Here is a 15,505-nt window from a genome sequence, read left to right as displayed (position 1 = left end):
ACACTGTTATAAAAAAAGCCGTGATTTTAATCGAAAAGTCTCAGTAATAATATACTGTCTTCATATTTCAGTAAAATAAAGGTGACCTTCAATTTGACCTTACTTTGTTTAAAATATGTTAAATGAGTCTTAACAATTCTTTCTTAGAAATTTTTACCCTACTATGTTATTATCTTTTACGGGTTGGTGACCGTAATATCACTCCTTAACGTCAATATATCTGTCTTTAAAACGACAAATGCCTGACAACTTTTATTCCAGTTTTTATTTTTCTATTTTTTTTTACTGCAAATTTTTATCAGTGTAATGTATACAATCACTATTAAAAAACAATTCATCACTTTATCTTAACACCGATACGAAAACTGTAAATATATGTGACTATATAAGTATACTCGAAAAACTATACTCGAAAAACTATACTCGTAAAACTATACTCGTAAAACTATACTCGAAAGACTATACTCGTAAAACTGTAGGCTTACAGATAAAGTAATCGAATTGATCGACTCTTACATATCTACACTGTTGAAAATTTGCCGTAAAAAAAACGGTAAAAATCCTGGAATAAATGTTGCCAGCCTTTTACTGTTTTAAAAAAGGATATATTGACGGTCACCAACCTGTAAAAAGATGATAACAAAGTATGGTAAAATTGCGGTCGCCTGTATTTTACTGAAATACGGTTGAGAACAGTATATTTTTACGGAGAATTTCCGATGAAAATTACTGTTTTTTTTTTTTCTTTTAACAGGGTGCTCAAGGAAGAATTGATAAGATACTAGTTAATTATGTTAATTATGTTAAAATTACGGGTTTTTCTAACAGTGTATCTACAGTAGTTAGTTTATTAAATAACCAAATGCACTTGTAATGGGTCCCCAATAAAAGCGAAAAAAATGTATACCTCCATAATTCATAATCTCTTAAAACTCAACTAGCAATTTTTTAACAGTGCCCGCAGATGAGGGGTAGATGGAGATGGTTTGTGCATGCTCTTCGCACTCCCCAAGAGAGATTAGTTCACCAAAAGTTCAGCTGGGCTCCACAAGGCACTAGAAGAATCGGAAGACCCAGGCCTACATGGCTAATGACTATGAAGCGCGAAGTAGGAGATGATGAATGTAGAAGAATTGAATTAAAAGCTCAAGGCGGAGACGACTGGCGAAATCTAACCGAAGTCCTTTGCGTCAATAGGCGTAGGAGGAGATGATGATGCAGAATGTTGCACGTTTTGACGCCGGAATGGAACTAGTTTGTGACAAATTATTGGTTTAGGACGCAATTCCCTCGGAGGCTGCAAGGAGTAAGTAAACATCCTTTGAGCTTTATTGCTTCACTTCACGTATCTGTTGAATGTGCACTTTCGCTGCCAGTTACTCTGGATAAAGGGGGCTTTGGACTCATGAACATTTCTTGGAAAAACAGCTTTTAGTAGGTAGTAGGTTGGCCAGGGTGCCAGACACCGTTGAGATACTTCCACTAGAGAGTAATGGCATCTTTTGACTGGCCAGACAGTATTACATTGGCTTCTTCTCTTTGGTTACGGTTCATTTTCCCTTTGCTTACACATACACCTTATATTCTGGGTTATTCTTTACATGTTCTCCTCTGTCCTCATACACCTGACAACACAGATTACCAAACAATTCTTCATCCAAGGGGTTACTGTACTGTAATTGTTCAGTGGCCACTTTCTTCTTGGTAAGGGTAAAAGAGACTCTTCAGCTATGGTAAGCAGCTCTTCTAGGAGAAGAACACTCCAAACTCAAACCATTGTTCTCTAGTCTTGGGTAGTGCCATAGCCTCTGTACCATGGTCTTCCACTGTCTTGAGTTAGAGTTCTCTTGCTCGAGCACACTATTTTATCAAATTTCTCTTCCTCTTATTTTTGTTAAAGTTTTATATAGTTTATATAGGAGATATTTATTTAAATGATGTTACTCTTCTTTATATATTTCATTTTCCATTGTTTCCTTTCCTCGCTGGGCTATTTTCCCAGTTGGGGCCCCTGGGCTTATAGCATTCTGCGTTTCCAACTAGGGTTGCAAGCCTAGCAAGTAATAATAATAATAAAATAATAATAATAATAATAATAATAATAATTAATAATAATAATAATATAGGAGGTATTTATTTTAATGATGTTACTCATAAAATATTTTATTTTTCACTTTTTCCTTTCCTCACTGGACTATTAGTATTCTGCTTTTCCAACTAGGGTTGTAGCTTACCAAGTAATAATAATAATAATAATAATAATAATAATAATAATAATAATAATACTGTTAAGAATCCCCGTAATTTTAATCGGAAATTCTCCATAAGAATATTACTGTTCTTAGCCATATTTCAGTAAGATACAAGTGACCATAAATTCACCTTACATTTGTTATTACCTCTTACAGGTTGGTGACCGTAATATCACTCCTTTAAGTCAATTTATCCGTTACGGTAAAACTCTGGCAACATTTATTCAAGGATATTAACGGTTTCTTTTTTACGGCAAAATTTTAACATTGTAGTTTTATGCTATTGAAAAAAAATCTAATAATTGCCAGGCTTATAGTTTAGAAACACATGATAATAAGAACTTTCAATTCAGTAGTTCATAGCTATCTGTTTGAATAATACAGCAATATATAAGATTGTAATAAATGAATTCATATTATTGCATAGTTTCATACTACTGAAAAAAACTGTAACAATGGCCAAGATTATTATAAAAATTAACATAAAAATAATATGAATTTTCTTTTGAGTAGTTCATGGCTCTCTGTTTAAATAACACCGAAATAAATTATAATAATGAATTTGAAAAAAAAAAAAATAGTTAAAATTCAATCACTATAAGAAATCTTGACTAACCTCATTAAATTATGACAGTAAACACTTTCTTCAGGGATAGTGAAGTGGCATGGGCAAAAGGCCTTGAAAAAAATATTGAATATGAATAGAGATCCATTAATATTAAACACCAATTGCTGCTTTGCGGTATTGTAGGTTTAAAAATACTGACAAACCGCATGTTTTTATATTTTTGATAATTTTATGAGAAACTTCAGGCCTTTTCCAAAAGAATGAGACCAACCTGACCTCTCTAGGACAAAAATTAAGCCTGTTAGAGCAATTTGAAAAAATATATATAGCAAAAATGTGCTCGAAATTTAACCTTGCGGCGGGGGGGGGGGGGGTAAAAGGGTTAATCAATACGACATATTGAACATTATAGATCAGTTAACATTCTTTCTATGTGCAGAACCTAAACTCGGCATCAATATCTAAAACATCTCCCAGGGCATAGAAAGAGTAAATTATTAACTCAAAACGTACCCTATCATTTTTAGTAGTTATCCGAATGAAAATATTATTAGAAACCATCTTTCAGCCGAAGCTCTGTAAAGTAGGTATTTGGTTGACGAATATTTCTCAAAGAGAAGAGAAATATTGAAACGTCTTGAGGGTACACTCGGGCAAACCTATCCTATTACCTTTCTCTTCCTCTTGTTTTGTTAAAGTTTTTTATAGTTTTATATAGGAGATAATTAGTTTTATGTTACCGTTTTTAAATATTTCATTTTTTCCTTGTTTCCTTTCCTCACTGGGCTATTTTCATTGTTGGGGCCCCTGGGCTTATAGCATCCTACTTTTCCAGCTAAGGTTGTAGATTGATAATAATAATAATAATAATAATAATAATAATAATAATGAAGAGAAAAGCAGGTGCAGACAAAAATAGGATGGATAGGATAGTAAAGAATAAAAATAAAAGAAAAGATTACCAGCAAAAGGGATGTGGTGGCCGATGTGGTAACGTCCCTGACTTGGTGATCGCCACACTGGGGTTCGAATCACGCTCAAACTCGTTAGTTTCTTTGGTCGCTGCAAGCTCACCATTCTTGTGAGCAAAGGACGGGGGCTTTGGGGGAGCCTATAGGTCTATCTGCTGAGTCGTCAGCACCCATTGCCTGGCCTTCCTTGCTCCTAGCTTGGGTGGAGAGGTGGCTTGGGCGCTGATCATATAAAAAATGGCTTAGTCCGTAGGGCATTATCCTGCTTGATAGGGCAACGTCACTGTCCCTCACCTCTGCCATCCACGAGCGGCCTTTAAACCTTAAATGAAGATAGAAGTGAAGCAGACCAGCGCGAAAGTACTTATTGATTGATGTGTAGGAAGCTAGGAAAAGTTAGTACTCTCCTTTACAACGGCTCCAAAAGTCTCGCATTACTGGTAATTCTTTCATCAAACAGCCTCTGTAACGTTACAACGCTTCATTATTATTATTATTATTATTATTACTTGCTAAGCTACAACCCTAGTTGGAAAAGAAGGATGTTTTAAGTGCAAGGGTTCCAATAGGGAAAGACAGCCCAGTGAGGAAAGGGAATAATAAATAAATAAATCATATGAGAAAAAATTAACAATAAAAAAATTTTAAAAGCAGTAACATCAAAACAGATATATCGTTTATAAACTATGAAAAGACTTACGATGATGTGTAAGAAGCAAGAAAGAGTTAGTACTTACGTTTACAACATAAAGGCTCAGATTAGTGGGAACGTTTACAATGTTTAAAACGTAAAGGCTCAGATTACTGGGAATGTTTACAACGTAAAGGCTCAGATTACTGGCAACGTTTACAGTGTTTGAAACGTAAAAGGCTCAAATTAATGGCAACGTTTACAACGTAAAGGCTCAGATTACTGCAACGTTTTACAACGTAAAGGCTCAGATTACTGGCAATGTTTACAACGTAAAGGCTCAGATTACTGGCAATGTTTACAACGTAAAGGCTCAGATTACTGGCAACGTTTACAACGTTTGAAGCGTAAAGGTTCAAATTAATGGCAACGTTTACAACGTAAAGGCTCAGATTACTGGCAACGTTTACAACGTAAAGGCTCAGATTACTGGCAATGTTTACAACGTAAAGGCTCAGATTACTGGCAATGTTTACAACGTAAAGGCTCAGATTACTGGCAACGTTTACAACGTAAAGGCTCAGATTACTGCAACGTTTACAACGTAAAGGCTCAGATTACTGGCAATGTTTACAACGTAAAGGCTCAGATTACTGGCAATGTTTACAACGTAAAGGCTCAGATTACTGGCAACGTTTACAACGTTTGAAGCGTAAAGGTTCAAATTAATGGCAACGTTTACAACGTAAAGGCTCAGATTACTGGCAACGTTTACAACGTAAAGGCTCAGATTACTGCAATGTTACAACGTAAAGGCTCAGATTACTGGCAACGTTTACAGCGTTTGAAGCGTAAAGGCTCAAATTAATGGCAACGTTTACAACGTAAAGGCTCAGATTACTGGCAACGTTTACAACGTAAAGGCTCAGATTACTGGTAACATTTAAAACGTAAAGGCTCAGATTACTGGGAACGTTTACAACGTTTACAACGTAAAGGCTTCAAATTACTGGCGACGTTTACAACGTTTCAAAAAGGCTAAAATCAGAGGCTAAAAAATTACCCTTACCCTTGATAACTACTGAACCTCACTCGTGGGATAGTTAGAGAACTTCATTCATAAGAGCTTGTCATTCTTACAATAATAAATAAGAAGGGAAAAAATAAAATTCCATTATTTTCGTCCTTTTTATTTCGTACAAAAATATTTATGACAACTTTCATGGTATGTACAATTTATACAAATAACATTTGATATGTACAACGATATGTAATGAACATAAGTTTTCGATATAAACAGCTTATCATCTTTGCACACAATATGCTATGTACATGGCAATGCTAGGTTATACAATACATAATTCTTTATTTTATCAGCTGAAATTATGAACAAGCACCACTCACATATATATATATGCCACTGAAATTAAAGGATTTTAGTTTCTGTTACATTCAGGTTAAAAGCAGAGAGGCGAAAATGAGATTTCGAAAATTTTCACATTTTTCAATTTATTTTTCCCCTCGTGAGTTCGTTCAATTTGCTTATGAAATTTCTACCAGCGTTATAACTGATTCTGTGTTTATAATTTAATGATTAAACCATTTTTCAATGCCACGGGTTTTTCTTTAATGTTCTAGCATGAGGATATATATATATTTACTGATGTAATTAACTACAATGTTTATCGCATAGTAATTTTCAGATTTTTTATATGTTTAGCAACGGGATAATCATATTTTTCATATCAATATGTAAATAATTACGATAGGCTTTTTTAGGGCCGTTGAAAAATAGTGAACATTTTGTCAGAGGCATCAAGGTCACATTAATTAATATATATATATATATATATATATATATATATATATATATATGTATATATGTATATATATTATATATATTTATTATATATATATATATATATATATATACACACACACATATATATATATATATATATATATATATATATACATATACATATAATTTATATATATATATATATATATATATACATCTATACATTTATATATATATATATATATATATACAAATATATATATATATATATATATATATATACAAATATATATATATATTATATATATATATATATATACACATATATATATGTATATATATGTATATATATATAATGTATAGATGTATATATATATATGTATATATATATATATAATATATTATATATATATATATACTGTATCAGTACATATATTCTACTGGGAGCAGTAACTGTATTGGCCTGAAAAAAATGACCCTTTTAGTAAAATGACGAAATATTGCCGATCTCTTAAATACAACATATACAGTAGTGTTGTTTGAAATACATTACTGTATTCTACCGTGCCGATAGCCTCTTTTAGGAATGGACTTAGAATAATTTTATCGCTACCAATGAAGTAAAATTTAACGACTTGAAAACAAGCTCGTTGCATATGCAGATGATGCTACTCTCTTTGCATTAATTCCATCTCTTGAATGTAGATCTGGTATTGTTGAATACCTTAAAAGAGATGCAGCTAAAATTATTGAATGGTGCAAATTATGGGGTATGAAGCTGGACCCTAATCATGCTCGAAGTATGATTGTAATTAGGTCAATGACAATGACTTCTCAGCATCTAGATCTCTGCATGGATGATGTTTCTTTAAGTGTATAATGTTTCTTTCGTTCTTTTTGAATAATGTATTAACTATCTTGTCGTTTAGCATATAACATCAGTCGCTTATTTTATGTGTTTTTCAGCATGTTAGAAAATGTTTATTTAATTACTGGCTTGGAACATAAATGCCTCCATTTTGTACACGTTTCACTAAATTTAAGGAGAAAGTTCAGCTTTTCTGAACACTACGGACGGAAGCACAACAAACAACAACTTTTATACACAATGTTGCTTGAGGAAAAAACAATTGTCAATTTTTTGACACGAAGCAATTTGAGATCAGTGTAAATCAATACCCTGTAGGTTGAAGGGTTTGCTATTTAAGAAAATAGTTTCTCTCCTCGTTAAGCTTTCTCAAACATATCAAAATCTCTCAGAATTACTCTTGTCACGCGTGCGTTTTATTTCATTCTTTACAACGTCACTCTATATAGACAGACAGAAACGTCACTTGCAAGCGATGTTTCGCTTCCATGAATTTGCTTGCGTTGATTAACAAATTAAAAACCTTTCTCAAAAGTCAGCTGACCATTTTTCCGCCTGTCTCAACCAAATGTCTTTTATGGGCTTTGAAAATTCATTTCTATATTTGTATCATTCTTTTTTCTATTTCTTCCCTGTTCATCAGTATAAGGAATTCGGAGGTGACATTTAATATGGCTAACTGACCACGTAATATTACGGCAAAAAAGTAAGGACAATGGAGTGAAATATTTCTGTACATAGTATTCACTTTCAGCATGTGTCTATCCTGTGCATTATACATGGGTAGCTAATGCCCCTTGGAGGACCTGCGCCCTTGGAGGGACTATATACTGGCTGGGGTCTACAGGAATACCTAGCCGGGGTATGGATGAACCAGTTCCCCCGGGAGAGCCTGTAGGCCTTGCACTTACTTGTAGAGAAAGGGGCAAAGATCCGCTTGAACTATTGAAGTTTTGGTTGGTAAAGCTATTGTTGTAACCCGGTGAGAATCCTGGTTCAGTCTCCACGACCCTCTCCTTCCCTGGATCGAATTCTCCATACCCGGAGTAAAGAGAATGTTGGCTTGAGGTCAACACGCCACCTGCCGGGGAGCTAGGGTAGCTGGCCACACTGCCGCTGATATTGTTAGCAATGCCGTTGCTCCCTTTGAGGTAACCCCCTCCCCCCACACCTCCTCCTCCTACCCCAGCCATCCCAACTATACCTACTAGACCTATGCTAGAAGGAGATGTCTGTTGCTGTAGCTGGTGGTTGACCAGAGCTGCGTGATCGACGTAGTTACCGAAGGATCGTCTGTCCGAGTTGCTGTTGAGGTGCCCGTTCTAAATAAAAAGATATATTTCCTCCATTACTGTTATTGAATAAATGTAGGCAAGTCCTGTAGAGAGCAGGGTTCCCCTGCTGTACAGGACCAGATAAGCAGTCCTTAAAGTAAGTAAAGTAAAGTAAAATAAAGTAAGTTATGAGGGTTAGAGAACGTACAGTTAGACACAGGAATTCTTAGAACACCTCACTCTCAGGAAGTTCACCCAGTCACACGCTTTCTTCCAGCCCGTTCTATAGAAAAGAAATATTTTCTCCATTACTGTTATTCAATAAATATAGGCAAATAGATGGTTAGAGAATGTACAGTTAGACACGGGAATTCTTAGGAAAGTAGATGGGTAGAGTATGTACAGTTAGATACAGGAATGCTTAGGCAAGTTATAATGGTTAGGGAATGTACAGTTAGACAGGAATTCTTAGACAAGTTATGATGGCTAGAGTATGTACAGTTACACACAGGAATGCTTAGGCAAGTTATGATAGTTAGAAAATGTACAGTTAGACACAGGAAATCTTAGACAAGTTATAATGCATAGAGAATGTGCAGTAAGACACATGAATTCTTAGCACACCACCCTCCGAGGAAATTCACCCAGTCACATGCTTTCTGCGCATCCAGTTCCTGTGTCTAGCCCTGAGCACTAACTCTGCCAATCTCCTTAAACTAGTCCTTTGGATGCTTACTGCGCAGTAAGGGGAGAGGCAGGGTGCACTTTCCCAAAGTGAGATGTGCTAGGAAATGCTGTCCAAAAAAAAAAAAAAAAAAAAAAAATCAAGGTGTATCATGTGTAGTATTTTCCTGGATAGCTAGCTGAAATATTTGTTGTACAGTAGTCAACGTAGTAACCTCTATAGAAGAAAGATGAACTTATGCATTATTGTACAATACATGGTATTTAGATATACATATTTAAAGATAGTAACCCCTATAGAAAAATGAACTTATGCATTACTGTACAGCACATAGCATTTAGATATTGACATTCTAAGATAGTAACTACTAGAGAAAAAGATGAACCTATGCATTATTGTACAACATATGCTATTTAGATATAGATATATCAAGATAGTAACTACTATAGAAAACGAGGAAGGTATGTATTATTGTACAGCATATGCTATTTAGATAAAGACATTTCAAGATAATAACTACCATAGCACGCATTATTGTACAGCATATGCTATATAGATAGAGATATATCAAGATAATAACTACTATAGAAAAAGATGAACTTATGCATTATTGTACAACATATGTTATTTAGATATAGATATATCAAGATAGTAACTGCTATAGAAAACGATGAACTTACGCATTATTGTACAGCATATTCTATATAGATATAGATATATCAAGATAATAACTACCATAGAAAAAGATGAACTTATGCATTATTGTACAGCATATGCTATATAGATATAGATATATCAAGATAATAACTACCATAGAAAAAGATGAACTTACGCATTATTGTACAGCATATGCTATATAGATATATATATATCAAGATAATAACTACCATAGAAAAAGATTAACTTACGCATTATTGTACAGCATATTCTATATAGATATAGATACATCAAGATAATAACTACCATAGAAAAAGATTAACTTACGCATTATTGTACAGCATATTCTATATAGATATAGATACATCAAGATAATAACTACCATAGAAAAAGATTAACTTACGCATTATTGTACAGCATATGCTATATAGATATAGATATATCAAGATAATAACTACCATAGAAAAAGATTAACTTATGCATTATTGTACAGCATATGCTATATAGATATAGATATACCAAGATAATAACTACCATAGAAAAAGATGAACTTATGCATCATTGTACAGCATATGCTATATGGATATAGATATATCAAGATAATAACTACCATAGAAAAAGATGAACTTATGCATCATTGTACAGCATATGCTATATAGATATAGATATATCAAGATAATAACTACCATAGAAAAAGATGAACTTATGTATTATTGTACAGCACATAACATTAAGATATAGACATTCTAAGCTAGTAACTACTATAGAAAAAGATAAACTTATGCATTATTTACAATACATAGCATTTAGATATAGACATCTTAAGCTAGTAACTACTATAGAAAAAAGGAAAATATGCATTACCACTCACCATTTTAGTAGGGACAGCTGTAAACGAATCCGGGTAAGTATAAGGACTGGTAGCAAGGTAGGATGGAGTGGTAGGATGCTCAGACTCCTTCTCCCATCCTTTATTGTCTCCTCCATCCTTGGTACTCATGGATGATCCAGTTCGCTGGTCAAAGTCAACCTTCGGGGTCAAGAAAGAGAAAGGGTTTTGAAATTTTAAATATAATATTTACGTTAATAATTAAATATCATGTTGTTATGTTGGTACACTTTAAATATCATATCTATCTTGGTAATTAAATATGATGTTGTTATGTTCGTAAACTTTAAATGTCATATTTATGTTGGTAATTAAATATCCCGTTTTTATGTTTATAATTAAATATCCTGTTTTTATGTTTGTAATAAAATATCAAGTTTTTATGTTGGTAGACTTTAATTATCCTATTTATGTTGGTAATTAAATATCATGTTGTTATGTTGGTAGACTTTAGATATCCTATTTATGTTGGTAATTAAATATTATTTTGCTATGCTGGTAGACTTTAAATATCATATTTATGTTGGTAATTAGATATCACCTTATCATGTTGGTAATTAAATATCATATTATTATGTTGGTAGACTTTAAATATCATATTTATGTTGATAATTAAATATCATGTTGTTATGTTGGTAAACTTTAAATATCATCCTCGATATGTTGGTAAACTTTAAATATCATCCTCGAAATGTTGGTAATTAAATATCATCTTATTATGTCGGTAGACTTTGAATAACATCCTCGATATGTAGGTATTTAAATACCATCTTATTATGTTGGTAGACTTTAAATATCATCCTCGATATGTTGGTAATCAGATATCATGTTATTTTGGTAAATTTTAAATATCATCCTCGACATGTTGGTAATCAAATATCATCTTTGATATGTTGGTAAAATTTAAATATCATCGTCGATACGTTGGTAATTAAATATCATCTTATTATGTTGGTAAACCTTAAATATCATCCTAGATATGTTGGTAATTAAATATCATTTTATTATGTTGGTGAACCTTAAATATCATCTTCGATATGTTGGTAAACTTTAAATATCATCCTCGATATGTTGGTAATTAAATATCATCTTATTATGTTGGTAAACTATTAATATCATCCTCGATATGTTGGTAATTAAATATCCTCTTATTATGTTGGTAAACCTTAAATATCATCCTCGATATGTTGGTAATTAAATATCATCTTATTATGTTGGTAAACTATTAATATCATCCTCGATATGTTGGTAAATAAATATCCTCTTATTATGTTGGTAAAACTTAAATATCATCCTCGATATGTTGGTAATTAAATATCATCTTATTATGTTGGTAAACTATTAATATCATCCTCGATATGTTGGTAATCAGATATCATGTTATTTTGGTAAATTTTAAATATCATCCTCGACATGTTGGTAATCAAATATCATCTTTGATATGTTGGTAAAATTTAAATATCATCGTCGATACGTTGGTAATTAAATATCATCTTATTATGTTGGTAAACCTTAAACATCATCCTAGATATGTTGGTAATTAAATATCATTTTATTATGTTGGTGAACCTTAAATATCATCTTCGATATGTTGGTAAACTTTAAATATCATCCTCGATATGTTGGTAATTAAATATCATCTTATTATGTTGGTAAACTATTAATATCATCCTCGATATGTTGGTAATTAAATATCCTCTTATTATGTTGGTAAACCTTAAATATCATCCTCGATATGTTGGTAATTAAATATCATCTTATTATGTTGGTAATTAAATATCATCTTATTATGTTGGTAAACTATTAATATCATCCTCGATATGTTGGTAATTAAATATCCTCTTATTATGTTGGTAAAACTTAAATATCATCCTCGATATGTTGGTAATTAAATATCATCTTATTATGTTGGTAAACTATTAATATCATCCTCGATATGTTGGTAATTAAATATCCTCTTATTATGTTGGTAAATCTTAAATATCATCCTCGATATGTTGGTAATTAAATATCCTCTTATTATGTTGGTAAATCTTAAATATCATCCTCGATATGTTGGTAATTAAATATCATCTTATTATGTTGGTAAATCTATATCCTCTTTACAACTTTAAATATCATCTTCAATATGTTGGTAAATTTAATATTATCTTTAATACTAGCTACGATAAAACCCTAGTTGGAAAAGCTATAGACCCAAAGGCTTTAACAGGGAAAAATAGCCCAGTGAGGAAAGAAAATAATGAAATATATAAACTATACGAGAAGTAATGAGCAATCAAAATAAAATGGTTCAAGAAGAGTAACAACAATAAAACAGACTTTTCATATGTAAACTAGGAAATGACATGTGTCGGCCTGTCCGAAAAAAAAAAGAAAAAAAAAAATTGCTGCAAGCTTGAACTTTTGATATAAGACCTTGCTATTCTGACTCCAATTACTAGCGTCTCTGTTTGCTAGTAAATAAAAAGGAACTAGAAACATCATTATATGCTACCGGGTTATAAAATCGCATATTTTCTGCATGAGAAATTCGCACTCACCCCCTTTTTTTTTCCCAGAACTCATGGCTTTTGTAATCGGGTGTTTTATACAATGGCTCTGAATATATGCATGTTTTACAGTATCAACAATCGTTTCTTGTGTCAAAGCTTTTGAAACGCAAAATGCATTGTTGAAATAACTACGTACATTTTTTTTTTCTAAAACATTGGGATTAATGTTGATTTCACAGATCAACAATTGGGTTTTGTTTCAGAGCAGTTCATTTGTGCTTAGGAATACTTTTTGTTCTTTTCTTATGTTATTTTAGGTTATCTTTAACGCGAAACATTGAGGAAATCTGATATTTAACTTTTTTTCCAACTCACGTTATTCTGTCTTGATAAAATGAAAAGGACCAGAATATGAAATTTTCGGCTCGTCTAAATTTTTACTGTCTTCTCCTCTTCCTCCTCCTCCTCCTCCTTCTCCTCTTCCTCCTCCTCCTCCTCCTCCTCCTCCTCATCATCATCTTTATCATCATCTCCTCCTACTCCTACTGACGCATACGGCCTCAGTTAAATTTCGCCACTCGTCTCTATCTTGAGGTTTCAAATCAACAACTTCTCCATTCATCATCTCCTACTTCACGCATCATAGTTTTCATCCATGAAGGTCTGGGTCTTCTATCTCTTCTGGTGCCTTGTGGAGCTCAGTTAAAAGTTTGGTGAATTAATCTCTCTTAGAGAGTGCGAAGCGCATTCCCAAACCATCTCCATCTGCTCCCCACCATGATCTCATCCACATATGACACTCGAGTAATCTCCTTTATAGTTTAATTTCTAATCCTGTCCAGGCATTTAACTCCCAATATCCTTCTGAGGGCTTTATTCTCATATTCACCATATCTGTTGGATATTGTTTCATTGGCATACCACGATTCATGTCCAGAGAGTAACACCGATGTCACTAAACTGATATGTAGCCTGATTTTTATATGAGGAAAACTAATATTAAAAGAATGTCGCGATATTGGGATGAAAGTAAAAATGCCTTAGGTTTCAAGTTACTATCAAAGTTTATAATATCACATTCTGTTTTTAACGGAATTTTAGTCTTTTAATGTTAGTCTTTTAAGTTTAGTCTTCTCGAAGCATCTTGAATGTTATAGATGCTGTCTGGGCAAAGATCTGGACGCAATTTTAGTCTTCTAAAAGCGTTTTAAACGTTATAAATACTTTCTGTGCAAAGATCTGGTAGTGATTTCTGTCTTCTGGAAGCGTTTAAACTTTATAGATGCACTCTGAGAAAAGATCTGGTAGTAATCTTAGCCTTTTGAAAGAATTTTAAACGTTATAGAGGCTGACTGAACAATGATCTGGCAGTAATCTTAGCTTTCTGAAAGCGTTTTAAATGTTATAGATGCTTTCTGTGCAAAGATCTGGCAGTAATATTAGCTTTCTGAAAGTGCTTTAAACGTTATAGAGGCGGTCTGAACAATGATCTGGCAGTAATTTTAGTGTCCTGGAAACGTTTTATACGTTATAGAGGCTGTCTGTGCAAAGATCTGGCAGTAATTCCAGTCTTTTGGAAGCATTTTACGGCAAACGCAAATATGTATAAAAATAGCCCTATTCATTGAAGAAAACTGCTTATTATCTGACTTTTTCAAAGCTCATTCTCAATAGAGATTTCCACTGAAAGCCTTTGAAATTTCATAAAACCTCCTTTTCATTTTTTGATTCTAATAAACTTTTCAACTTATTGATTTATAATATCATATTCTATTTTAGACGGAGAAGATTAGGGCTAATGTAAATCTATAAAAGAAATTAACCAACTCATTACAGAAAACTAATTATGTATGAGTTTTACAGTAAATTATTCGCAATAGACATTTCCTTGCAGAGGAAAAGGTGGCTGATGTGGTAGCGTCCCTGACTAATGATCGCCAGACTGGGTTTTGAGTCCCACTCAAGCTCGTTAGTTCCTTTTGTCGCTGCAACTTCACCATCCTTGTGAGCTAAGGATGGAGGTTTGAGGTAGCCTATAGATCTAGGTGCTGAGTCATCAGCAGCCATTGCCTGGCTTTCCCCTGTCCTAGCATGAGTGGAGAGGTGTTTGGGCCTTATCCTGCTTGATAGAGCAAGGTCACTATCACTTGCCTCTGCCATTCATGAGTGCCCTTTAAACTCTTAAAGACTTAAAGGCTTTGAAATTTCATAAATCGCTTTTTCATTTTCATTCTTATGATAAAGGAATATCTTTTGACCTTATTATTATCACTCTTAGGGGCTGTCCAATGACCTCGATGATAACTTTGTGAATGTCTTGGGATAATCTGTTATCCTAAGATTAACGACATCGACAATAACTTGGTGAATACCTTACGAAAATCTGTTATCCTAAGATTCCAATGACCTCGAAC

The 15,505-nt window shown here is 33.1% G+C and overlaps 1 pseudogene; it reads right to left on the bottom strand.

Moving 5' to 3' along the window:
- Positions 1-7,537: 7,537 nt before the first annotated feature.
- The window catches only part of LOC137627686 (irregular chiasm C-roughest protein-like), a 56,907-nt pseudogene continuing 48,939 nt past the window's right edge, over positions 7,538-15,505 (bottom strand).

The sequence above is a fragment of the Palaemon carinicauda genome, chromosome 35, assembly GCF_036898095.1.
Source record: "Palaemon carinicauda isolate YSFRI2023 chromosome 35, ASM3689809v2, whole genome shotgun sequence".
Taxonomy (NCBI): Eukaryota; Metazoa; Arthropoda; class Malacostraca; order Decapoda; family Palaemonidae; genus Palaemon; species Palaemon carinicauda.
Note: the sequence above shows the minus strand (reverse complement) of the source record. Positions and strands in the feature narration are given on the sequence as shown.